At 40.3% G+C, this 27787-nt stretch overlaps 1 protein-coding gene across 1 annotated transcript in view; it reads left to right on the forward strand.

Annotated features, from left to right (window-relative positions):
• The first annotated feature begins 25 nt into the window (after nucleotides 1–25).
• Nucleotides 26–27787, forward strand: part of MARCHF10 (membrane associated ring-CH-type finger 10) — a 171043-nt gene continuing 143281 nt past the window's right edge. Inside the window, exons 1-2 of the mRNA XM_058179553.1 lie at nucleotides 26–407; nucleotides 17264–17456. The gene's annotated coding sequence lies outside the window, so the exon portion shown is untranslated. The remainder of the gene's footprint in view (nucleotides 408–17263; nucleotides 17457–27787) is intronic.

The following is a 27787-nucleotide window of genomic DNA, read 5'->3' on the forward strand; positions in this document are numbered from 1 at the left end:
CGCCTCGCGCTTCTTTAGATCTGCGCGCGCAGGCACGGTTGCGCACGCGTCACGCGTTTGCCAAGTCAGACTGTATGTCCTACGAAGGGTGGCGCGCTTCTCTCTCTCTCTCTCTCTCTCTCTTTTAAGAAGGAGGGGGAGTTGTAGCCCGCACACAGGTGGTGGGTTGGGCTAGCACCGACAACGTTTCTTCCTCCCCACTTCACGTTCTACCCGTGAACAACAGGGGGCGCGCGGGGGAGCTTCCAGAGCTGGCTCTGCTTCTTTCACACGTTTCCCCCTGTTCGCGGCACGCCCCTCTCTCTCTCTCTCTCTCTCTCAAGGTTTGGGTTTCTGCGGGTTTGGAAGAAGAGTTATAAAAACCGAATTTCCACAAGGAAAGGGAAAAGATAACTATTAATAGCAAGGTGAGGTTATGCAATATTTAAAGATGTATGTTGCTCACACGTTCGTTTTTTCCAATATAGAATCTGATATTATTAAATATAGCGAAATACGGTCTAAAATGCAACGTCCATTTGTAAGAAAGATGCAGTGATGCCAAAATTTAAAGAGAAAATAGACAAGTACTTTGGACTGTACCTCTTGTCTGTCTGTATGTACTGCTGTGAAAGATGGACATGGAGAAGGTAGATAGAAACCTTCCAGTTATGGATCTGAAGATACAGTTACGAAGAATACCATGGAGGCGAGATTAAATCAGTCAGTCCTGAACTAAATCATTGTAATTTTTGCTCCCTTAAAGAAGAAGAAATTCTCGCCTTTGGGACATGTGATGAAAACAACTGACAGCCCCCCCAAAAAAGGACTAGAAATGAACTGGAGGACTAGAAGAAGACCTTTGCCTGGCAAAGTTGAGGGAAGTAGAAAGGGGGAGGTGTAAAATCAATAAGGTGAATGGGTAGGATCAAAGAACTTTCAGGACTGTCTTTGAGAGAGGTATAGGTTAATATTAAAGACTGATCAAATGGTTAGCATTTATTCAGTCAGTAAACAGGAGTCACCTGACTCAATAGCATCTACCCAACCTCTTATCTATGATAGATCTGATCTTCCATTATTATGTAAACCTGGCTGTAGAAGAAGTTGAGATCTATATACAGTTCTATGTTCTATATAACACAAAAAAAATATAATACTGTATATTTCCATCTGGATTTTAAATTACACACTCTGAGAACTTAAAACTCCAAAAGTTGGCATAAGCATGTTTGTCTGCAGAATATCTTTTAATCAGTGTTGTGGTTTTCAATTGTTAAAATGTATGGGGACGTTACAATGCATACATCCTCAGATTTCTGGAGAAAGGCAAAGTCAACATGCGCATCTTAATTTATTATTATTTTATTATAAGCACAATTTTGATATAAACAAATTACTTGGGTTATACAGATATAGCCCTGATTTTGGAATTCTGTGGAGGTGCCTTAGGAAAAATCTAGGGCAATTCTTCTTTGAATTTTCGTACAAACAAATCACACATTGCTTAATTTTGTATGGCACTTGGCTGGACTTTTACGAATAATATTCCATAGCTAGTTGAAAGCTTCCTGGTATAACCCAAGGGTGCTTTTTCAGAAAGCAACTGGACTTTCTTGTTTTTTCTTTTGAAGATGTTTCACTTCTCATCCAAGAAGCTTCTTCAGTTCTGACAGGATAGTGGGGAATGGAAGGATTTATATTCCTTGCAGATAGCTGGTAATTTGCATCCTTTTAGAGGGTCCTTGAAGCACTTGTAGGTTTATCTGTGTCCTCAGGGTCACCTGAGTAGTGCTTCTGGCTCCTGTGCTCCTGTGTACTCAGGTGATTCTGGAGACACAGATAAACTTCCAAGTGCTTCAACAACCCTCTAAAAGGATGCAAATTACCAGCTGTCTACAAGGAATATAAATCCTTCCATTCCCCACTATTCTGTCAGAGCTGAAGAAGCTTCTTGGATGAGAAGCGAAACGTCTTCAAAAGAAAAAACAAAGACCATCTGCCTCCTGGAAAAGCACCTTTGGGACAACCATGACCTGGATGACTGAGAATCTCTACAGACTTCCTGGTGTAACATTGGAATTGTTGTAGGTAATGCATTTAGACTTGTTACAGTTGTGCAAATATGATAATTAAGAAAGGCCTGTATTTTGGCCAGCGTTTGTCTGTAGTTTATTTTCTGCAGTAGTTATATGAAATACAAACCTCAGCATATTCTGGAAGATGGTGGAAGAGGAGGATGAAAGTTAACTGTAGTAGAAAAAAGGAAAGAGATAAAAAGAGAGCAGCAAGAAAACAGTTGCCATGAGTAGATTTTCCTTTACTTTTGTGTGTACAAAATGAATAGAATGACATTTTATAAAAACATGAACGAAATCTTTTCCAAACTGAAGTCATACTGAGTATGAGAAATTTGATTTAAACGAAATAATTTCTATTTTTCAGGCTAATGTATTCAAAAGTGTTTGTGTCCATTTCTATGTATTTATTTAGCTGCATGAGAGCATTATAAAAAACCAAATTCTTAAGGCAACATAAACAACTATTAAATGCCTGCTTCAAACCAAATTATTTGTATGTTATATTTTAATTAACATTGATGTCAAGTGCCTTTTTGATTATATAGAGAAAACTAGAGTAGCAGAAATAGAAAAGAGGTGCTTCCATCCACCGTTAACTGTCTGCATCCATAATTCCATCTCCTAATTATTTTTTCATTTATATAAAAACGTTGCTCACTATAGAAACAATTTTTAAAACAACAAAGGACATAATGTACATGTTTTGCAAATTCATGTCTGTTACAAAATTATGGGTTTGTTACAAGGGAAAAGGTGACATTTTCATTTATTGTTAACTTTGAGTCTCAATATCTTGTTTTTTGTAAATGCCATTTTGATTCTTAAACTTAAGAGCTTTTCCAAAATCAATTTTCCAGAACATTGTCAGTACAATTTTTTAAATTCTAGATTGGATTAATTTCAGTCAGAAAAAAGGAACATATATGTAAAGCTAATTCAAGAGAGGTAGGTGGTGAGGACACGGAGCCCATCAGATACACATAAATTGTTAACTCCCAGCGGTCTCAGGCAGTGTGGCCCTTAATGATCAAATAAAGCCATGATTCCCCAATCTTGTGTAAATTATAAAATGCTTTCCATTAATTTTGCCATTGTTTTTTTTTTAGAAATGCCCTAAAATTCCATCAAATATAGTGGGTGATTATTGCTAATGTTCCAGAAATATTGTCATGGACATTTTTGTTGATTTCATTTCATCAACTGTGTAGAATATAATGCAGACTGTTTTATGTAAGTACAGGTAGTCTTTGACTTACAACAATTTACGGTGACCATTCAAAGTTATACAGTGCTGAAAAAAAGTGACTTATGATCTTTTTTCACACTTAGGACCCTTGCAGAATCCCCATGGTCATGTGATCAAAATTCAGACACTTCTTAATAAGTTTTTAAAAAAGATTTTTACACCAATATATTAAAGATTGGAAATTCTTTATTGTTAGATGTTAAGCTGATTGGTGAGCAGATGGTGGAAAATGTGTAAGATAGAAGACAAGGGGAAGGAGAATGCTTAAGATGTGATTTTGATGGTATTTTTTTTAATATATATATATATATATATAGGGTTTAATTTTTACAACTGACTTATTTTGGGTATAAGGTGTTACTATTTGATATATGTGAGGTATAAAGGAATGGGAAGATGGAATATTGTTTAACTTTTGGAGGACAGATAGAAAAACTTATGGATGTAATGTTGGTATTTGGTTAAATAGAGTTTAATTGTTATAATTGATATATTTTGGATATAAGTTATAATTTTAATAATGTTATTTGGCAGATATAAGGTAAATTGAAGAAATATTAATATTAGCAATGTTATTTGATTTATGTAAGTGATATTAAAGATATGAGAAGATAGAATATTTTTTATTTTTGGAGAATGGATAAAAATTTAAGAATTTAAGCTGGAAATATGAATTATATTTGGGAGACTGTTTAAGGAAGAAAGGTATATTATAAAAGAATTTCTGATGAATACTGGAAGATGGAATATCGTCTTGGTCTTGATCGATGAAGATTGGATATTAAAAACTATAAGATTCTGAAGACTTCAGGAGTGGAATGGATTGATATATATTTGGTGTTAATTGATGAAGATTGGATATTAAAAACTATGTATTTTATTGATGAACTGGAAATACTAATTTAATTGGAAGATTCTGAAGATTTTAGGAGTGGAATGGACTGATATATAATGGACTGGAAGAAGAATGTACTTTTTTGTTTCTGGAAGGGGAGTTAAGGTCTTAGAGAGAGGAGTGACTATGGATTATGACTTATGTTGTATTTTAATTTATGATTGTTAATCTTATACCCTGTACTTTGTTCTGGGAAGTCTCGGGGGGGTGGGAGGGGAGAGGGAGGGGAAGGGGGAGATGAAGGATCAATGTAAAGGAATGATTGAAGATATGTAATTAAGAAATAGAAATAATTTGAAATGAAATCGGGGCTGCTCAGCTGCCATTTCAGAAGGGAATGGAAAGGGAGAGGAGAGAGTGAAGGAAGAAAGTAGATAGGAAAGACAGAAGTAGAAAAGGGGGAAAGGAGAGGAAGAAGAAAGGGGAAAGGGAGAGGGTTAGAAAGGGTGGAAGAGAAGAGTAGGGAAGGAGGAGAGGATGTAGAAAAGCGAAGGAGAGGAAGGATGAAGAAAGTAGAAGAAAGTAGAGAAGGGAGGAGGAAAGGTTTGTTAGGGAAGGAAGTGGTAGCTGGGCAGGTCCGAATAAGTAACAAATGAAAGTTAATGACTAATGTTGAATAAGAGACTGTATATTGAATAGGTTGTTGGAAAATGGAAATAAAACTTTTTTACTAAAAAATAAATAAATTCAGACACTTGGCAACTGACAATTGCGGTGCCCAGGGTCATGTGATCACCTTTTGTAACCTGACAAGCAAAGTCAATAGGGACGCTGCATTCATTTAACAACCATGTAACTAACTTAACAACTGCAGTGATTTACTTAACAGCTGTGGCAAGAAAGACCGTAAAATGGGGCAAAACTCACTTAACAATTGTCTTACTTAGCAACAGAAATTTTGGGTTCAATTATGGTTATAAGTCAAGGACTACTATAGTCAATTGATGTTTGGAAAGAAAAAAATAACAAATGAGAAAAAGAATTGACTCAGGTAACCTTTAACAAAATGATTCATTTCAAGTAATAGTTTGGCGCATATAGCATAAGAAACTTTGACCTCAATTTAGGAGATAAGGTTTTCTACCTGAATATATCTTTGTATATACATGTAACTGTCGTGTCACATAATGGGCAAGAATTACACAGATTTTAATAAAATATCTTTAGTATTAGCTGGACAAATCTCAAGTGGAACCTAATAGAAATTTTCTAGCTCATTTATAGGAATTTTCTATAATGTTTTAAGTCCCTTTGAATGCTTTCAAAAAAGCTGCAGTATAGTTTGCCTACTATCTCTTGGTCATTTGTGTCTGTATCTCAGTCATTCTTTTCTCAGCCTCCCAGTCTCTGACAATAACCTTTCTCAAAACAGAACCTCAAAGGCATGTAATTAGAAGTGGTGGCAAGGGTTTTTTGTTATTGTAGTTTATGCTAGTCAGCAGAGATCTGAAAGACCATTACGGTACGATGCAATGAATACATACAGAAAAATCAACATGAACTATGTAGAAATCCACAAATTCTATTAGTGAATAGTAGTTGTCCTCATTTGATAGCCTCAAGAGGACAATTTTCATTGTTCTCAGCCAGGGACATACCAAAGATGGGACAGCAGGAATGCCCCACCTAGTTACAAACAGTAAGCTTGAACATTGTCTGTGGAAGCTATCTGGAAGCTTGGTGCCAGGTATAGAATCAGGTTGCTGCTCTTGGCATGCCAATCTGCTCTTTGGCAAAGTGATAGAGCAAGGGAGATGGTGCAAAGTGATGCTTGTTTGATTAGGCCAGCCTGAATCCTTCTGCTCAGGTCTGATCTGCTCCAGGGATCAAAAATGCTAGTTACAGCTGTGTTACCAGTTCCAGACAATATTGCTAAAGACTAATGCTGGTTAAGAATTGTCAAAATTGTAATACATCATGGATGGTACCAAGCTGAAGAATACTGCTATAAACATGTCCAGTAATATCTATTAATATATCTTTCTTCTCTAGTACCTGCTCTTCAAAATTTCTACACGTTCTCTGTAAATAACTTGCTAGAACATGAAGATGAATATATATAGCTTGCTAAAAGGGAAAAAAACAAGCTACGTAATTATATTGTTTCGATAACAAAAAAGAGCATTCCTAAATAGAAGCAGTAGCATAGTTACATATCTTACCATGTGTTTTAGCCATTCTGAACTTTGAATGGATCCCATTTATTTATTTATTTATTTTATTTATTTATTATTTAAATTTGTATACCGCCCTTCTCCCGAAGGACTCAGGGCGGTTCACAGCCAAGTAAAAAAAATACACAATACACTATAAATACAATTAAAATACAATTAAAAAACTTATTAAATTGGCCTCAATTAAAATTTAGGACTAAAACCCATTAAAAAACCCATAAACTTAAAAACTAACCCAGTCCAGCGCAGATGAATAAGTGGGTTTTAAGCTCGCGGCGAAAGGTTCGGAGGTCCGGAAGTTGACGAAGTCCTGGGGGGAGTTCGTTCCAGAGGGCGGGAGCCCCCACAGAGAAGGCCCTTCCCCTGGGTGTCGCCAGACGACACTGTCGCGCCGACGGCACCCTGAGGAGTCCCTCTGTGAGAGCGCACGGTCGGTGAGAGGTATTCGTAGCAGCAGGCGGTCCCGTAAGTAACCCGGCCCTATGCCATGGAGCGCTTTAAAGACGCTCACCAACACCTTGAAGCGCACCGGAAGGCCACAGGTAGCCAGTGCAGCCTGCGCAGGATAGGTGTCACTCGGGAGCCACGAGGGGCTCCCTCTATCATCCGCGCAGCTGCATTCTGGACTAACTGCAGCCTCCGGATGCCCCTCAAGGGGAGCCCCATGTAGAGAGCATTGCAGTAGTCCAGACGAGACGTCACAAGGGCGTGAGTGACTGTGCACAAGGCATCCCGGTCTAGAAAGGGGCGCACCAGGCGAACCTGGTGGAAAGCTCTCCTGGAGACGGCCGTCAAATGGTCTTCAAAAGACAGCCCGTCATTCCGGGGGACGCCCAAATTGCGCACCCTCTCCATCGGGGCCAATGACTCGCTCCCGACAGTCAGCCGCGGACTCAGCTGACTGTACCGGGATGCCGGCATCCACAGCCACTCCGTCTTGGAGGGATTGAGCTTGAGCCTGTTTCTCCCCATCCAGACCCGTACGGCTTCCAAACACCGGGACAGCACTTCGATAGCTTCATTGGGGTGGCCCGGTGTGGAAAAGTACAGCTGGGTGTCATCAGCGTACAGCTGGTACCTCACACCGAAGCCACTGATGATCTCACCCAGCGGCTTCATATAGATGTTGAACAGAAGGGGGGAGAGAATCGACCCCTGCGGCACCCCACAAGTGAGGCACCGCGGGGTCGACCTCTGCCCCCCCGCCAACACCGTCTGCGACCGGTCGGAGAGATAGGAGGAGAACCACCGATAAACGGTGCCTCCCACTCCCAATCCCTCCAACCAGCGCAGCAGGATACCATGGTCGATGGTATCGAAAGCCGCTGAGAGGTCTAATAGGACCAGGGCAGAGGAATAACCCCTATCCCTGGCCCTCCAGAGATCATCCACCAACGCGACCAAAGCCGTCTCAGTGCTGTAACCGGGTCGGAAGCCGGACTGGAACGGGTCCAGATAGACAGTTTCCTCCAGGTGCAGGGGGAACTGATATGCCACCATACTCTCTACAACCTTCGCCGCGAAGCGAAGGTTGGAGACCGGACGATAATTACCTAAAACAGCCGGGTCCAAGGAAGGCTTCTTGAGGAGGGGCCTCACCACCGCCTCTTTCAAGGCGGCCGGAAAGACTCCCTCCAACAAGGAAGCACTCGTAATCCCCTGGAGCCAGCCTCGTGTCACCTCCTGAGTGGCCAGCACCAGCCAGGAGGGGCACGGGTCCAGTAAACACGTGGTGGCATTCAATCTACCCAGCAACCTGTCCATGTCCTCGGGAGTCACAGGGTCAAACTCATCCCAAACAACATCACCAAGACCGCCCTCAGATGCCCCGTCCGAATCGCCACAATTTTGGTCCAGACCGTCCCTAAGCTGAACGATTTTATCGTATAGATAACCGTTAAACTCCTCAGCACGTCCCTGCACGGTCATCCGCTCCCCTGGCGAAGGAGGAGCGGGTCACCAAACAGGGCAGCTGGGCGGTTATCTGCCGGCGCAATGAGGGAGGAGGCGAGCAACGCCTCGCTTCCTCAGTGCCACTAGGTAGGTCTAGTATAGGATCTAACTAGTGTCCGATCAGCCTCTGAACGGCTGGACCTCCAGGAACTCTCTAGGCGTCTTCTCTGGCGTTTCATCCCCCTCAGCTCCTCGGAGAACCAAGGAGCCGGTTGGGATCTGCGCCGGGTCAGAGGCCGCAAAGGCACGACACGGTCTAAAGCCCCAGCCGCAGCCCGTTCCCAGGCTGCAGCTAGTTCCTCTGCCGTGCCGTGAGCCAGACCCTCAGGAAGTGGCCCAAGCTCCGTCCGGAACCTCTCTGGGTCCATCAGGCGCCTGGGACGGTACCAACGTAATGGTTCCGTCTCCCTGCGGTGTTGGGTAGCGGTCAGAAAGTCCAGGCGAAGGAGAGAGTGATCTGACCATGACAAAGGTTCAATGACTATTTCCTTTAAGTCCAGATCTCTCAACCACTGACCAGAGACAAAAATCAGGTCCAGTGTGCCTCCCCCAATGTGAGTGGGGCCATCCACTACTTGAGTCAGGTCCAAGGCCATCATGGAAGCCAAGAACTCCCGAGCTACCGTCGATGACGAGCCGGCAGATGGCAGGTTAAAGTCCCCCATGACTAAAAGTCTGGGGGTCTCCACTGCCACCCCGGCAAGCACCTCTAGGAGCTCGGGCAGGGCAGCTGTCACGCAGCAAGGAGCCAGGTACGCGACCAGCAAGCCCATCTGACATCTATGACCCCACCTCACAAAGAGGGATTCACACCCGGCAATCTGAGGTACAGTGGTCTCCCTCGGCTCTAGACTCTCTTTGATAGCAACCGCCACCCCTCCACCCCTACCCTGGGCCCTCGGCTGATGGAATGCACGGAAACCCGGTGGGCACATCTCAACCAGGGGCACACCCCCTTCAGTGCCCAACCAGGTCTCCGTAACGCCTATAATATCCGCGGCACCCCCCTGAATCAGATCATGTATTAGGGGGGCCTTATTGGCCACGGACCGTGCGTTGCATAACATCAAACGAAGGCCCAGGCTCTGAGGGTCTTGACCATCCGGGGAACGGGTAAAGTCAGGGGGATCGGGGCACGCGATCGCCTGCATACATCGAACGCGTGACCCCCTATGTCGATACGATCCCCCCCTTCCGCCATATCTGCCCCTCCCACTTACCGTGCAAATAGACTCACCCTCACACAAAGGAACACACTCCCCCCCCATAACCTCCGAACCCATTTGATAGTCGCCACGAGCATGCGCTGGAACTGGTTTCCCTCCCGCCGGGCTACCCCCATCGCCCGCCCTAACCCTCCCACCCCTTAAAAATGCCCTGTCTAAAAAACCCCAAAGGCTCTTTCTTCGCATGCCACCTCTGTGGGTCCCAAGACCCGTCATTGAGGCCGGCCCTTGGTAATGAGGCGGGCCATTCCTGCGAGGCGGGGGCACCTCGCAGGCGCAAGAGTTCCTGTGCAGCGTAACGCATAGAAAAGTACGAATCGGTGAGGGTGCTAAGATGGTAACATCCCAGATGGTAAGACATTAAAAGATGGATCCTCCAACGGATGTCCAGATGTCAAAGAGGACAAATAAAGCTGGAACCAGATGAAGATGATAAGCCTAAGCAAACAGACCGGCAGCCTCCATGGTAAACCTATGGAAAACGTTTCTACGAAAGGTCTTAATAAAGGTAGAAATGACTGTCAGTCTGTCAGTCTGTTCATAGTCCAAAGTCCAATCCAGTCCAGTCCAGTCCAGTCCAGAAACCCGTGGGTAAAAATACCTGGCGACCCAACTTCGATGGTCAAAAGTCCGGGGGGGGGGGGGGGGAAGGCAAGCCATACAACAAGAGGCAAATGAACAAAGCACGATGTAAAGTGCCAGAAGTGCCAGAAGAGGGAGACAAACCATAGCCTTGCCTCCGGCCTCATCTCCGACCGCGGCCTCACCACGCCCGCCGCCGAAGGGGCCGCAGAACACTGACGCCGCTGCACAGCCGCCCCACGGCCCACAAGGCCCCGCCAGGCGCAACAAAGCGCCGATGGAGCAGGCGGGCCCACAGGCAGGCGAACGGGCCGGAATCCATACCCCAGATAGAAACGGGCCGAAGTCTTATCGCCGCTGGAATCGGCTGGAGCCGGGCCGAAATCAAGGCCGAAAATCGAGGCCTGCAATCCATACAGGCAACAGCAGGCCTCCCTCGCCTCCCTCGCGTCCCCAAGATGGCCGCCACCAACCGGTCTGCCGCTCTTCCCTCGGCCCGTTCTCGGCTGCCGCACATCCGAGAAGGCCAGAAGACCTCTCCTGCGGCCGCCAAGCAGATGGTACAGCGTGCCGAGGGACAAGAGCAGCCTGGTAGGTCATCCGGAGTCCTCCATTCGGGAAAAAGTACCCCACGCCGATCCGAGCTCCTCTAGAAAACCGCCATCCTCGCGCATGCGCAGAGTAGAATTTAGACTGCAACAATTCCAAAAAAAGTTTAAATTTGATAGGTGAGTAGACATATTTGAGAGGATGTACATTCCAAATTATCAGATTATTTTCACCTCCTTATTCCATTCTAAAAATCCATTCCATTCTAAAAATCATGAACTAGAATTAATTTTCATACCATAATGCTGATTTAATATATATGAGCTTCACACATGGAATTGCACAGGGCTCCCACATGATAATATTTTGCAGATTCCAACATCAAAGGTATCAGAGTTGATTTTGCTCTGGCCTCTCCCCCAATAATTATTTCATTCATCTTACATTATGATATGATTGTGGGATGAAAATATATATATTATTTTGAAATAAATTCATCCTGCTTTATTTTATGAAGAGCCTGACTACGTGTCTAATGGAAGCAAATAAATACATGAAGTCAGTTGAGACTGAGCCCATGAAAAGAAGTAACATCATGAACCATTTCTAATGTCATTCAGCATAGTTTATTTGTACATGTATATGCTTTCTCTTTATGAGCTATAGAAGATATAAATTACTAAGAACTTTTCTACAAAGTATGTGCACTTATTTTGCTCAAGTGAAATCTTGAGAAAAAGCAAAAGAGCTTTTTGAAGATTAAATGGAAGTAGAATATCTTGAAAAGAGAAAGTATAAAAAAAATGCAATGTTTGGGATGAAACTGAATCCTGAAAGAAAATGGATGGATGGATGGATGAATGGATGGATAATGGCAGATAGAGGAATTATTCAATGCATAAAAGAATGGAATTGAAATGAATGCTGTAAATGCTAGTGTCTAAAAGAAAAGGAAATTACAAATCTTATGGAAATGTTAAAAAATGGAAAAACTGCAAATACAGATAGTGTAACTAGAGTAATGTTAAAATATGGTTGTGGGTTTTTTTAGAATATTTGCAACTTGTTTAATGTATAAGTCAAGAGTGCATCTGTATCTTTTAATTTGAAGAATGCTATACACGGAAGAAGTAACAATGCTTCCGTTTCAAAACTAAAAATGTTTTTTAGAGTAGACATGATGCCACTTCACCTATCAGTACCATGTAAAGTACCCATGTCTTTTCTTGGGTTTGCATAAAGGCAACCTGATTGCAGGATAATAAATAAAGGCAAACATTACAGAAGGGTAATATGATTGTTGTGCCCTCTATACTTGAAACATAGGAACCCAGGAAAACACTTGCTTGGTTTCAGGAGTTACTGTAATAGAGGTATTACAAATGCATCCATGTACAAGAGTAAACATAAACAAAGAAACATTGGATACTGAGCTTAGGAAAAAAATAGTTGTGGGTGAAATGGGATTCAAAATACAATAGTATTAATTGATACACATACTGTTTGTTTGTTTGTTTGTTTGTTTGTTTGTTTGTTTGTTTGATTGATTGATTGATTGATTGATTACTTGCTGCATATCGGAATATGAGAGTAGGCTGAGGTTGGCATAAACCAAAAATGGACCAGACATGCATAAGAGAAAAGTCAGGAATCTTGTTAAAATATCCCTTCAGGAGGTAGATAAGAAGGAACCAAGTCATTAAGGATGAAATATCAGAAGATAGCCAAAGGATGCTGGGCACTGAACATGCAGGAAATCCTTTAGTCTCATTGACAGCTACAGATTTATAAATCAGTACAGATGGTCCTTGACTTACAACCACAATTGAGCTGGAAATTTTAGTCAGGATGTTGCAACCAATCATAAATGCTATTCAGTTGCCAAGTGCCCAAATTACAATCACATGTCCATGCAAGTAGTGTGGCAGTAACTTTGAGGACCAGGTAATAATGTTTTTCGAATCCATCATAAATCTGAACAATTGTCAAACAATCTGTAAAGCAATGATTTTTAGGGATAAATAAGGCTTGTAAATCCTACCCATTCTTTGAGTCATTCTAGATCCCAGCGTAGCAGTTTCTGTCCCTCTAACGAGTCTCTAGCTGAGAAGAAGTTGGGTAAATGGGGATGATCAGGTAGGTGCGAGACAGGAAATTTATAACAAAGTTTGCTGCGACTTTGAATTCAGTAGGTCTATTTATTCTCTCAGAATCTTACGTGCCACAGAGTTCTGTTTAAAGTTATTTGCCTATGTTTCTAATTATTTCTCAGCTCTTGACTAGTGTGGTGTGGAATTTTGTATTCTGTAGCTGCACCTATCTGAAAAACCCAGGCGGGGGCTAAAAGAGCATGGGGGACTACAAGATCCATGCAGTCCAATAGGTTGCATGTAAGTGAGTGATCATGCCACTCTGTACTCTCTTGATCCCTATCCTAAGATAATAGTGTGACAAGTTTGTTATATGGAAGTGAGGGCTGAATACTTCAGGAGAGCATAGTAATAAAATAAGCCTAATAGCTGTGGATTAATCCAGAAGTGGCATTGCAAAACAAGAAGAGAAAGCATGAAAGGTTGCTGAATGAATGCATATTGACTTCAAAACACAAAAAAGGTACGTTGGGGTGAATTTATGATGTAGAGAGAATTAATTAAGATCAGTAATATAAAAGAAATGACAGAAACAAGGTTTAAATGGGTTGAAAAGAAGCGAAATGTTGAAAAAGTTATAATTGAATAGAACTGGGACCCACAAAGAGAAAGAAATGACAAGCTAAAAGAACAAAAGGCTTTTTTCAATCTTGCTTCTGTCATATGTGTATGATAGAGGTAAGAATGGTTTGCAAGGGTACAATGGTGTGAAGATATATACATGTTATTAATATAAACTAGATTTCATTAGATTTCTTTTTCTTTGTCTATATTTTGTTTTGCTTTTTAACTCATTCTTTTTCGGTGCTTTGTATAGAGTACCAATTTTTAAAAATTGTAAACAGTTTATTTTTAAAAATCATACAAAAACCTGGGGCATTCACATAGAGGGGAATTTCTGTATACTATCCCAATATAGCAATGTCTACTTGTATAAGAATTGTAATTTTAACATCATTACGATTGAATCATTGGATTTTGGGTCTTCCTGTTGTTTAATCAAGATAAAAATGGCAGCAGCATCACAATCAACATTATGTTTCAGTTAGCTAGGTAAGTTTAGTCATGTATTTTTGCAGAGTGATGACCAAATCAGTACCTCTTCTATGCACATCCAACATTGCACACTAATTAGTTTTTAAATCTGTTTGTGTCTTGTAAGAAACACATATCACATCTCTATCACAGTCTTAGTAGCCAGAAAATTAATATTTGCTTCTAGAATGATTAGCGAGCCCATTGCTTTTAGGGGTACCTACTAATATGCAGAGGCTCAAACCATGAGGATGTAAATTTCAAAATACTTACTTGATTTTATATATATTTCTTGCAGAATAGTATTAATGAATGTGCTTTAATATTTTGGAAAGCCCTTTCTTCTCGTTGGAGAATCAAATTAGTAGAAAAGAGGAAAAACCATTTCTACTTGTAAAGTGAATTAATATAAATGCTTACAATAGATAATTCTAAGAGAACAAGGCAATGAATAAAATCAGGAATAAAACATTAATACAAACAAAACTGAGATATCAGTTAAACCAACTGGTTGGATATAGCTACAGTGATCATATATCATTTATTATGAAGATAATCTTTTATTTCAAAAAGTTATTTCTTTAGATGTTTCAAAAAGTCAGTTTTGCCCTTTATTTTGATCATTTAATTTCTACTATACAAATGGTACCGTTTAATGCACAATCTTTCACATTCATGTGAAAAATAGAAAATTTGAATTGTCTTTTAAAAATAAATTTACATATATTGTTTTAGATATTTTTATTAGAATCTTTTTATAAAGTTTTTTTTTGTTTTACTTTTGAATTTTCTTTTGCGAAACAAACTTATAAAAATAATCAATTAAAATATTTTATCTTTATAAACATCTTTCAGATTTGCCTTTATTTTTTTTTCTAAAATATAGTCACCACAGATATACCAATAAAGGAGAATACCTGGGCCTCAGGGTTGAAATGAGGGGTCCTTGGTGCTCTCTGAGCTTGCTTGTTTGTTTTCTTGCAGACATTTCATTACCCAAACTAGGTAACATCATCAATGCTAGCACTGCTGATGCTACTAATTAAATGTCTGCAAGAAAACAAGCAATTTCAAAGAGTCCTGAGGATCCCTCACTCCAAATATAGTCCAACAATTATAACATTTTATTTGAGAATGCTGTCACTAGATTCCCACTCTTGAATAATGTAATATTAATTAAAGATGTAATTTATTGACTTTATTTATTTATTTTGTCACAACTGTATATATAAGCATAAGCATGAAAGTAACTATATAACATATAAGCATATATATATAAGCATAAGCATGCAATAACTATATTAATTGGATATAATGAAAGGAAACAATAGGACAGGAACGGCAGGCACGTTTGTGCTCTTATGCACGCCCCTTACAGACCTCTTAGGAATGAGGTGAGGTCAACAGTAGACAGTTTTTGGTTAAAGCTTTGGGGATTTTGAGAAGAGACCACAGAGTCAGGTAATGTGTTCCAAGCATTAACAACTCTGTTACAGAAGTCATATTTTCTGCAATCAAGATTGAAGCGGTTAATATTAAGTTTAAATCTTACTCAATCAGTCAATTTATTTAGCCTCCCATCTCAACAGTGACTGGGTAGTGAGGAATAATAAACATTTAACAAGTATATATGCAAAAATTAAAATACGTAGAACCAAACCAATATCCACATAGCAGGTCCACATATTCAGGAATCCAGGCCAGATACAAAGCCAGGACTTCAGGGGCCTTACCAAAGACCAGTAGCTCCAGGGCCAACCTAATCTCCAGGAAGGCAATGTTCCCAAAAGCAGATGTGGCAAAAAAAGGCTTGACTTCTGAGACTCAGAGCATACCCATTCTGCTGAACTGGATGAAATGGGCAGAAATAACTGGGAAGAGAAGGTTCCACAAGTAATCTGACCCAAGCAATGGACACATGAAAAGAAGATAATAAGTCCACAGACTAAGATGGGATACTAAATATATAGTTTGGAACCATAGCCACATGGAAATCTAGTGATACTTACTAGATTTCAAATAATGGGATTGCAGGTAAACACTATTTAAAGGAAGTATGTAAACAAAGTATGTCCACTGGGCTCCATTTATCTATATGTATAAAAAGAAACCCAGCATAACTCTGGAATGGCTCAAGCAATTTCAACCAAACTTGGTACACAGATGACTTACTCTCTGGAAACAAAACTGTGGGGGTAAGACATCCCTAAGGGGTGTGGGGGGGGGGTGAGAGTGAGAGAGTGAGTGAGTGAGTGTGTTCCAGCAGAACTCTGGAATGCCTCAAGCAATTTTAACCAAACTTGCTACACAGATGACTTACTCTGTGGAAAAAAATGCTGTGGGGGTAACATACCCCTAACACCCCTCGGGGTGCATGTGTGTGTGTTTGTGTTCCAGCATAACTCTGGAAGGCCTCGAGCAATTTTAACCAAACTACACCCCTCAGGGTGTGTGTGTGTGTGTGTGTGTGTGTGTGTGTGTGTGTTCCAGCATAACTCTGGAATGCCTCAAGTAAATTTAACCAAACTTGCTACACAGATGACTTACTCTCTGGAAAAAAATGCTGTGGAGGTAAAGACACCCCTAACACCCCTTGGGGGGGTGTCTGTCTGTCTGTCTCTCTCCCTCCCCCCCCTCTTTCTCTCTGTGTTCCAGCATAACTCAAACGCTTGGGCTGCTGAAATGAAAACGATTGAATTATATCCATAGTGTCAAATCACAGTACTTTTGACTTGATCATGTGCATTTTATATTCAAGTTCTGTTAAGATACAGCCTGTTGTGCCTTAAAATGGCTTCTAATGTATGTCACAATGGATTTCTCATGGTAACGGCTTCACAGTACTCCATAAGGGAGCTCCCTCTGGTAAGGGGGATTGGTTCTTAAACTAACAAACAAATTAACAATAAACCCCCTAGATCCTCAGCTTCAAGCAAAGAGGGCTGGTTGTCGGGGGAGATGCCTGCTAATGCAGATAATCACCTCAAAGGCTATTCTCTGTAGAATTGTTCCCAGGCTGTTGGCCAGGGCAATTAGATCTCTAATTCTCACCACAGTGAGCAATGACTTTTCCTGTCTAATACAGGTTTCGGATAAATAAATATCCTGGCAATGCTGGGTTATCAGCTAGTATATTTATAAAAAAATCCAGAAAGGGGCAAACAGCACTAAAGAGAAAGAAGGTCCATTTCTCTTTCCTTCCTTGTAGCTTTATTAAAACACAATAACTCAGAAGATCAAACTTTTTTTAATATAAAAGGAATTATCAATGATTAATGACTACCATGAAGGACAAAATCAATCCTGTATCTATTTGAAGATATTGTTTATATAATCTGAAATATACGGTCCAAATTCTTCCTTGTATTTGATGCTAATGTATTTTCCTTTAAGGTTTCATGCTATGAAGTATAAATGAAGGTTCATTATCATGACATACAACAATTCTCAACAAAGAAAGTCAACCACAAAGAATGAAGCTATTGTGTTTTGCCTCCCGTTACTGAAATCCTTGGACTGCTTGACAATTTACGATAGTCAAAGTGTTAAGGATCAGAAACTTTGCAACATTAAGAGATTAACAACAGTAAGTCATCTATTACTAATTAAGTACCAGGTTCAGACCACTCAGTGTAACATAATGATAATAAAGTTGTTTGCTTCTATTTACACCGCAATATGTTGCAGCTTGAAGAGGAGTAGAATATATTTGTAGGAGATAGACAATTTTAGTCATTCCCCTCTCTGATTAATAAGATTCCATTTGAGGATGGGTTGACTGGGTAAATTAAGTGATAATTAAACTTTTCAAAATATGAACACATTATGAGAACTGCTTTGAAATAGATACTGAGCTGCACTTCTTATTAAAAGATACTCTATATACTCAGAGATTCTGTGGAACAGCCACCCAGTTGGGTTGCACTTCCCTGCCTCTCTTCCTTTCCTCCTTCCTTATGGTAGGTTGCCAGGTCAGCCAGATGTTTGGACTGAATTCGCATTTGGTATTTACAGTGATTGAATCTTTGGCATAGCTCTCATCTTCAAGATAGTGCCTGACTATTATTATTATATACACAGCAATGTGAAGTAACAACTACCGTATTAACCCAAAAATAAGCCCTAGCCTGATTTTAAGTGTGCACTTAATATAAGCCCTACCCCCAAAATAGGTCCTAGTGAAGGGGTAGGTGTGAGCAGCAGAGGAGGTGACAGTGTCCGGCAGCAGCCACACAGCGCAGGTGAACTGATTCCTTGTCCAAACAGCAGGTGGAGTCAATGGCTAGCGGAGGCATACAATCTGGACATGCCATGTGCCTGCGGGAAAGCCAAGAGCTGGGCTGGAGCAGCAGATGGCCGTAGGAGGCTTGTCTTCATGTGGCAACTCCGGCAGCAGACAAAGGCATAGATGTTATGGGGAAGGCAGGCAATCTGGACATACCTTGCGAACCACAGGAAAGCTGAAAGTCGGGTCGGGGCTGGTTGGCAGCTGTGGAATGCTCGTCTTCACATCTCTTGAGTTGACTGCAGCCTGCATGGCATGTTGGGATTTCCTGCCTTCCGTCCCATTCGTCTGCCTTCATCTGCTGCCAGTGCTGCCACATGAAGACAAGCCTCTTGCGGCAACTACATAGCCCACTGAGTCTCAGCTTTCCTGCAGTCCATGTGGCACCTCCCAGCACACCTCTGTCTGCTTGGATAGGGAATCACCACTTGCTGGGCTGCACAGCCCCAGATTGAGCCAACTTTGGAAATAGCGGGCTGCAGCTGCTGCTGGATACCATCAGTCCTCGCAGAATTGCCGCCTCTTATGTGCATGCTGGGGCCAGGGCACCCAGCCGGGCTAATCACCCTGAAATCGTGTTTCCCCAAAAATAAGCTCTAGTGCTTGTTTGGAGCCCCCCAAAATATAATACCAGGTCTTATTTTCGGGAAAACACAGTCCCAGTTCTTTAGCTTGGTGTAGGCTTCATAGGTATGTCGTATTGTATCATTGTAGTATATGTGTAGCTAAGCAGTGTGGCTTTTTGTAATGGACAGATAAAATGTCAATGTGCAGATTTTCTAAGTGTCATCAAAGATTTTTTGATATCCAGTATGCCAATAACTACTGAGATCCCTACAGCCATTTTATGCCATAATCTTCGATTTTCAGATTTAGAATAGAACAGAACAGAATAACAGAGTTGGAAGGAACCTTGGAGGTCTTCTAGTCCAACCCCTGCTTAGGCAGGAGACCCTACACGATGTAAGACAAATGGTTATCCAACATCTTCCTAAAAACTTCCAGTGTTGGGTAGGATTTTCAGTAGGATCTTCTCCAATTCTTTGTGTTCAATTCTATTATCCCTGTATTGCCATATCAATTATCCATACTTACTGTTTTACTTTATTATTTATGGATAGTTGTACAGTCAGTCAGATATTTATATATTAGTAATATTAATTTATTATGGTTTGTCACATAGCCAGATTTTAGATGGGACTTGGCATTTTTATCATTTATCCTTCTCAAGGACCTGAGATAGGCAGATATGTATGTTTTTGTTTGTGTTGCATATATTGTCGCATAATGTAAGTTGCTTCAAGTAGAGCTGTCTTTTGCAATTGACTGATGGAGATTTTGTCAATATTAGTAGTGTTCAAATGGTGCGCCAGATATTTTGGAATTGCACCCAAGGCATCTATTACTATTAGTATTGTATTTAGTTTTTTTAACCACAGTAATTTTATTTCTCTTTGCAAGTCTTTGTGTTTTGTTATCATCTTCAGTTCTTTCTCTTCTATTCTCCTGTCTCTAGGTATTGTCCACAATCCAGACTTTTTTCTGGATTCCCACAGAGAGGGACTCCTCAGGGTGCCGTCAGCCAAACAGTGTCGACTGGCTGCCCCCAGGGGGAGGGCCTTCTCTGTGGGGGCTCCGACCCTGTGGAACGAACTTCCCCTCGGACTTCGACAATTACCTGACCTTAGGACCTTTCGCCGCGAACTTAAAACTTATTTATTCCGTATGCTGGACTAGCCTGATTCTTATTTTTATTGGATGGGTTTTTAAAATTCTGTGATTTTACGGGGAAGTACGTTTTTTAATATTTTGGGCATTTAAATTAGTTTTTTAAGGGATGTTTTTAATTATTGTGTGTATGTATATTTTATCTGCCTGTTCACCGCCCTGAGTCCTTCGGGAGAAGGGCGGTATACAAATTAAAATATTATTATTATTATTATTATTATTATTATTATTTTCTTTCTTATCAACCAATTGTTAAGTCTGTGGTACCATATGGCAGATGCTTGTGATTCTAAAGTCCTAGAGAACTGAAGCGTCTTCATTTTCTATTACTCTGTCTATTTTAGGGGTCAATGAATTCTTGCTTGCAGGTAAATGGTATTTCTTGCAGATCTTCCAGTTACCATTGTTTCTGCTTTGTCCTGCTGTTGTTTATCATCAGCCTGTGTGATCTTGCAGCAGCTAACTAGGTAACTTAAAAGACACCTAGAGCATCACTGGAGCAAGACAAAGAGCAGGGCTGACTGAACTCAGGTAAAAGTCTTACCGTATAGTGATAAAGGTGACAAAGAATAATTATTTTAGAAGTTCTAACAAGCTATTCATACCCTAAAGCAGTGTTTAATATTTGGACAGACATGTTACTACTTGATTACAGATAGACGAGAAACCTGTTTTTTTATATATATATCAGGAAAGACAAGGCAAGATTAAAAGAAAACTATTTCCAAAAAATACCATCCTGCAACAATATGAATGCAGTATTAGTCATTGCTAGGACTGTAATTGATAGCCCTCTTTTGTTTTGATTTGTCCTTGAATTACTCTGGAATAAGGAAGAAAACTAGCATCAGTAAAACTAAGTTTGTCAGGCACAAATAACAGGAACAGAAGTTTATTATGTGCAACCTATACACAAGAAACTGATCTACTAAAAATCAAGGTAAATTGGTGCTAGATAAGAATCAACAGAATTCACGGAGGTCCGACTTAGGTCTCTTGTGGGAGTGGAGCAATTCCAAACTGATGATGTATTTGATCCTGCCTTTGGCTCCACCTGGTCATCTCCTACAAAGTTGTGGGACTAATAGGAGGAGGAAGGAATATTAGCTATGTTCGTCACCTTGAGTTGTTTATTTAAAAAAAATAAAGGCAGGATATAAATAAATAAATAAAGTAACTTAAAGCCATCTTACTCATTGGTTAGAAACAAAGCAAAGGGAACACCATGAGAACACAATAGAATAAAAGATGTTGTCAGGACAGGTTTGTGATTTGTATGTGCAAATGTGAAACTCCAGCAATTTGGGAGATGAATATTATATTTGGTAATTACAGATATGCTATGCTTTGAATCCACAGCCAAAAGGGTGTTTCAAGCTGTGCATGAGTGTGCATGTTGCATCTGTTGGCACCTCCCTAAAGAAAGTATTTTTTAAAAATGCCTTGTCAGAAGTTTCTTAACTCAAATCATGTTTTCCTGTGGTCTTGCAGCTATTTGTAATCCCAGGAAAAGATGCAGCTATTCTGAGGAGACAATGATAGGTATAGTATGAGTGCCGATACCCACTCTGAACTATATTTCTAACTGTGGATCCAGAATGAAGTACGTACATTCCTAATGGTAATGAAATCTAACTTCTATGTAATATTATTATACTTAGTTTTATTTCAATCAATTTCACTCTAGTGCAACAACTAAAATTACTTTACAGCCATAAAGAGTGTCATGTTTCTTTTTTCTCCACATCGCTGACCCCCCAATTTGCTTGAGGAAGATAGATTTGAGATATATATTATCATTGTAATACGTATGTACAATGATTCATAGTGGTGGTCAGCCATGGTTTCTTGAGTCCAAAGTACCACTGAATTTCAAAATATTAACTTATAACAAAAACATTCAATCTGCAATTTCCATGTGAAGGCTAACTCCAAACTATAGACCTTTTTACAATCTTGCTTAATTGTTTTAAATTGTTCTGTCTCTTCATTATCTGCTTGTTTATGATGAGTAGTTTTGAAAAACTGGATAGTTTAGATCAACTTTTAAAACATTTTGTATACCGTATTTTTTGGACTATAAGACACTCCGGACTATAAGACGCACCTAGATTTCGGGGAGGAAAATAAGAAAAAAAAATCTGCCTCTGTCTTCCAGGATTTTGCCTCCTTGCAGCAAACAGCCTGATTAGCTTCAGCACAGCCTGATTTAGCATGAACAGCTGATTGGCGATTGGATCTGCCTCCTAGTATACCAGGCTGCAGGGATTGCTACCACCCGTCACCGCCCATCGCCACTGATGCCTCCACGCACCCCATTTTTAGCCTTCGAGCATCCCATTTTTGGCCTCAGCGCATCCCATTTTTGGCCCGTCCCAGGCAGCCAAGTTAAGCGGTGGTGATCCCTGCCACTTGGAACAGACCGAAAATGGGACACACAGAGGCAGTGATAGGCAACAGCAGCGATGGGCGGTGGCGATCCCCGCAGCCTGGAACACCTGATAGGTAGTATTCTGGGAGGCAGATCCAACCACCAATCAGCTTCTTGTGCTAAATCAAGCTGTGCTGAAGCTGACCAGGCTATTTGCTGCAAGGAGGCAAATTGCTGGGAGGCAGAGCCAAAGAGTGGGGGCCAGCGGGAGGGCAGGGCTTCGGTAACATTCATTGTATAAGACACACTGGCATTTCCACCCACTTGGGGGGGAGTGCGTCTTATATACCGAAAAATGTGGTAATTATAGTAAAGATTCTAATAATAATAATAATAATAATAATAATAATAATAATAATAATAATAATAATAATAATAATTTATTTATTTATTTATTTATTGTTCAAATTTATATACCGCCCTATCTCCCACAGGACTCAGGGCGGTTTACAGGCATTTAAAAAACAGATAAATACAATCTAAAAAACAATTAAAAAACTTATTATAAAGCCTAACAATTAAAATAATTAAAAATATAAAAAATAAAACCCCACTTAAAACCCATTAATTAAAACCTAACTCAGTCCTGCGCAATGAAATAAGTATGTTTTGAGCTCACGGCGGAAGGTCCGAAGGTCCGGAAGTTGACGAAGTCCCGGGGCAGTTCGTTCAGAGGGTGGGAGCCCCACAGAGAAGGCCCTCCCCTGGGCGCCACCAGGCGACATTGCCTCGCTGGCGGCACCCTGAGGAGTCCCTCCTGTGAGGCGCACGGTCGATGAGAGGTATTCGGTAGCAGTAGGCGGTCCCGTAAATAACCCGCCCTATGCCATGGAGCGCTTTAAAGGTGGTCACCAACACCTTGAAGCGCACCCGAAGGCCACAGGTAGCCAGTGCAGCCTGCGCAGGATGGTGTTATGTGGAGCCACGAGGGCTCCTCTATCATCCGCGCAGCTGCATTCTGGACTAACTGTAGCCTCCGGATGCCCTTCAAGGGAGCCCCATGTAGAGAGCATTGCAGTAATCCAGGCGAGGCGTCACGAGTGCGTGGTGACCGTGCACAGGGCATCCCGGTCCAGAAAGGCGCAACTGGCGTACCAGGCGAACCTGGTAAACGCTCTCCTGGAGACGGCCGTCAAATGGTCTTCTAAAGACAGCCGTTCATCCAGGAGGACGCCTATGTTGCGCACCCCCTCCATCGGGGCCAATGACTCGCCACCGATGGTCAGCCGCGGATTTAGCTGACTGTACGGGGATGCCGCATCCACAGCCACTCTGTCTTGGAGGGATTGAGCTTGAGCCTGTTTCTCCCCATCCAGACCCGTACGGCCTCCAGACACCGGGACAGCACTTCGATAGCTTCGTTGGGGTGGTCCGGCGTGGAAAGGTACAGCTGGGTGTCATCCGCATACAGCTGATACCTCACGCCGAAACCACTGATGATCTCACCCAGCGGCTTCATGTAGATGTTAAACAGAAGGGGCGAGAGGATCGACCCTTGCGGCACCCCACAAGTGAGGCACCTCGGAGCCGACCTCTGCCCCCCTGTCAACACTGACTGCGACCGGCCGGAGAGATAGGAGGAGAACCACCGATAAACGGTGCCTCCCACTCCCAATCCCTCCAACCGGTGCAGCAGGATACCATGGTATAATAATAATAATAATAATTTAATTTTTATACCGCCCTTCTCCTGAAGGACTCAGACATGTCCTTGGACAAGAGACATGTATCTTGGAATATTTTTTCTCTCATGGAGCATCATAGATATCTTTATGTTTTATCATTTGTATATCTTAATTATCTTCTATTGTTGAAAATAGAACAATAATCTATTGTTTAGAATAAAATAGAATAGAATAGAATAGAATAGAATAGAATAGAATAGAATAGAATAGAATAGAATTTTATTGGCCAAGTGTGATTGGACACACAAGGAATTTGTCTTGGTGCATATGCTCTCAGTATACATAAAAGAAAAGATACGTTCATCAAGGTACAACATTTACAACACAATTGATTATCAATATAAATCATAAAGATTGCCAGCAACAAGTTATAGTCATACAGTCATAAGTGGAAAGAGATTGGTGATGGGAACTATGAAACGATTAATAGTAGTGCAGATTCAGTAAATAGTCTGACAGTATTGAGGGAATTATTTGTTTAGCAGAGTGATGGCCTTCGGGAAAAAACTGTTCTTGTGTCTAGTTGTTCTGGTGTGCAGTGCTCTATAGCGTCGTTTTGAGGGTAGGAGTTGAAACAGTTTATGTCCAGGATGCGTATTGTTTACGTATTTCTGAGATTATTTTTCTGTGGGAAACTATCTCTTCTAATAACAAGTTGATTTGGGAGGGGGAGGCTCCTAGCACTATCAGTTTAAAAAGTTACATTCTTTCTTTTCTTGGTGGAAAAAAAATGTGAAAGAATTCACAGGAAGAGTGTAAATACAACTTAACACCAATCATATGAAATAAATAATCTCACATGGAACTTTCTTCCCAAATATGGTTATTTGCTTTGTTAAAGAAGAGAATTAGAAGAAACATACTTTCTCTATGTGATCAGGATGGAATTTTGCCATTCTATTCTTCACAAAAGTGAAATTGCATATATTAGTTTCATGAAGTACAGTAGAGGATATCCATCAAGAATTCAGATTATCCATCTATTTTAGAAATTTAAAACTTAGTGATGCATCTTAGAGAAAGTAATGCTTTTTAGGGGAAATATGCATTTATTAATTAAAACTGTTTTAAAAATAGAATTCTATGTCATTTGCTTTGGGAAAAATCAAACATGGATTAATTACAACAGAAACTTTACCCTGTAATTAGCAGGGTAAAATAGGATAGTGCTACAAATTGAGAAAAATCTTCTTTCTCCTCCTTTCATGCAGGACAGTTTGGACAGGGATGAGTCCATTGTAAAACAAATGTAGACATTTAGTAACAAATGGAAGAAAAAAGAACTTTTGGAAGAGTGGAAAGCTGTGTTAGTTTTTGTCCTCATTTGAAATCTGTCGAGGCCTCATAAAAAGTACTGGAATTAAACTTCACCAAGCAGACTCAAGACTTTCATATTACATTCAGAAATCATGCCCTTTATTCATGTTTACTTCCAAGCTTTGGCTCTTTAGTGCCTTCCTGCTGCCTTTTTGAATCAATGTCTTACTCATTTCCCAGTCTTGAAGGCCTCTACCATCTGTCCCTTGTCTTGTTTATAAAACAGCTTTCTCTGGCATGAGAATCAGAAATTCCTATTTCACCAGTTTCAACCCTTGCAGAGTCATGATTACAACTTAGGACATAATTATGCCTTGTACTTCCCCTATAATGTGCTACTCCTTTTCTCTTCTTTTCCTCCTTGAAGACAGATCTTTATCATCCCCACTTTTTCTACTGTGCCCTTTTTAAAATTTTCTTTGTAATCACAGCAGCCACTGCTGCTCTTTTTTGCCTGCCTGCAGTTTGATCCCATCATCCAATCCTTATGTACCTTATGGGTTTTTTTTAAATCTTGTAATCCTTTAATTCAAGGTAGAGTCGGGATAACTGAATGGGGCTGAGAGTTTACTGGCTAGATGCCCTTCCTGATGCATATGTGAAGTTTGCAGCAGATATTTTTGCTTTCTACCGTGAGAGAGAAACATCTGCCATTACTTAGGATTGAACTCTCAACCTTCTAAATGGGAGGCAACAGTCTTCTTTTTTTTTTTTTTAATAAATAATTTTTATTTCCATTTTCAAACATCATATTTATGTACAAACTATTATCCATCATTAATCATTAATTTTTATTTATTACTGATTCAGGCCTGCCCGATTGCCACTTCCTTTCTTCACAACCTCCCTCTCTACCCTCTACTACTTTCCCATCCATCCTCATCTCCTTCACTTTACTACTTCCTCTCTTCCTTCTCCACTCCTCCCTTCTTCCACCCTATCTAACCTTCTTATTCCCCTCCTCCTTCTCTACTCATTCCTACCTACTTTCTTCCTCCTTCTACTCCTCTCCTTTTCTTCCTGAAATGGCAGTCGAGCATCCCCAATATCATTTAAAAATTTTTAATTTCATATCTTCAAAAATTACTGTACATTAATAATCAATCCATGTATCATTTCCCCCATCCCCCACCCCCAGACTTCCCAGAGCAAATACCAGGTATTATGACCAACAATCACAATCTAACGTATACAAAATATACATAACCTCCCACCTTTAAAAATTTAAAACTTTAGATCCCCTCACAATAAAAATAAAAAGATAGGAAAGAATAATAAAAAAAGGAAAAGAAGAGAAGCAATACCAACTTCACATATTACTACTTCTTACAGTCCAATCTTAAAATTAATCCATCTTCTCAAATTCATTTTTTTTCCCACTTGTATATTCCTTCAAATTTCATAAGTCCATTTCTCAAATTACTGTCCATCTTCTCGAACTCAAATTTTTATCACTTATATATTTCTTCAATTGCCATAACATTTAATGTCCGTTCTTCTTACAGTCCATTTTAAAAATTAGTCCATCTTCTAAAGTTCAATTTTTTTTTCCAGCCACTTGTATATTCCATTTCTTAATTTACAATCCAGCTTCTCAAATTCAAATTTTCATCACTTATATATTTCTTCAATTGTCATAAGATTTAATATCCAATCTTCCAATACTACCCCATCAATCAAATATCATTTCAAATAAAATCTCTCAAATATAGTATTCATCCACAATATAACAGTAAGCAGTTAAAATCATTACATCTGCATTATCTAAATTCATAAATTTCACTTTCCATCCTTCACAATTGAATAATATCATCCCATAAATTTATACCATACGAATAGCAAATAACAAAAATCCTATAATTTATATCCTAAACAAATCAATTCCAAAAATTAACCATAATCATCCTATTCACATCTTAAACATTCCTCCCCTCTTCCATTCTATTTTCCATCATTTCCAAACCAATTAACTTAGCATCTAACAACAAAGGATTCCCACTATTTAAAACATTAATATAAAAATGTCTCGCTTTCATAACTGAATTAAGAAAATACTTTCTGCCTCTAAAATTCACTGACAAACCCATTGGGACTTCCCATCTAAAATATATCTGATGTTTCTTAAACTCATCCACTAAAAAAGCAAATTCTCTTCTCTTTCTTAACATTTTAGGAGGAATTTCCTTCATCATTTTTATATCTTGTCCCAATATTTGGAATTTATTTTTATAAAAGGCTTGCAAAATTTCATACCTAACCTTTTTAGTTGTAAAATAAATAACCACATCCCTCGGTACTCTATTTTGTCTTGCCCACCAAGAATTAACACGATAAATTCTTTCAATATTAGTCTCAAAATCTTCCGGCTCCACACCCTTTATCTGAGCAAAGGCTTGCGTAAAAATCTCCTTTAAATTTTCCTTCCTATTTTGTTTCAACCCCTCACCCTTATAGCATATTCCATTAATCTA

Source organism: Ahaetulla prasina, chromosome 4 (genome assembly GCF_028640845.1).
Source record: "Ahaetulla prasina isolate Xishuangbanna chromosome 4, ASM2864084v1, whole genome shotgun sequence".
NCBI classification, from domain to species: Eukaryota; Metazoa; Chordata; class Lepidosauria; order Squamata; family Colubridae; genus Ahaetulla; species Ahaetulla prasina.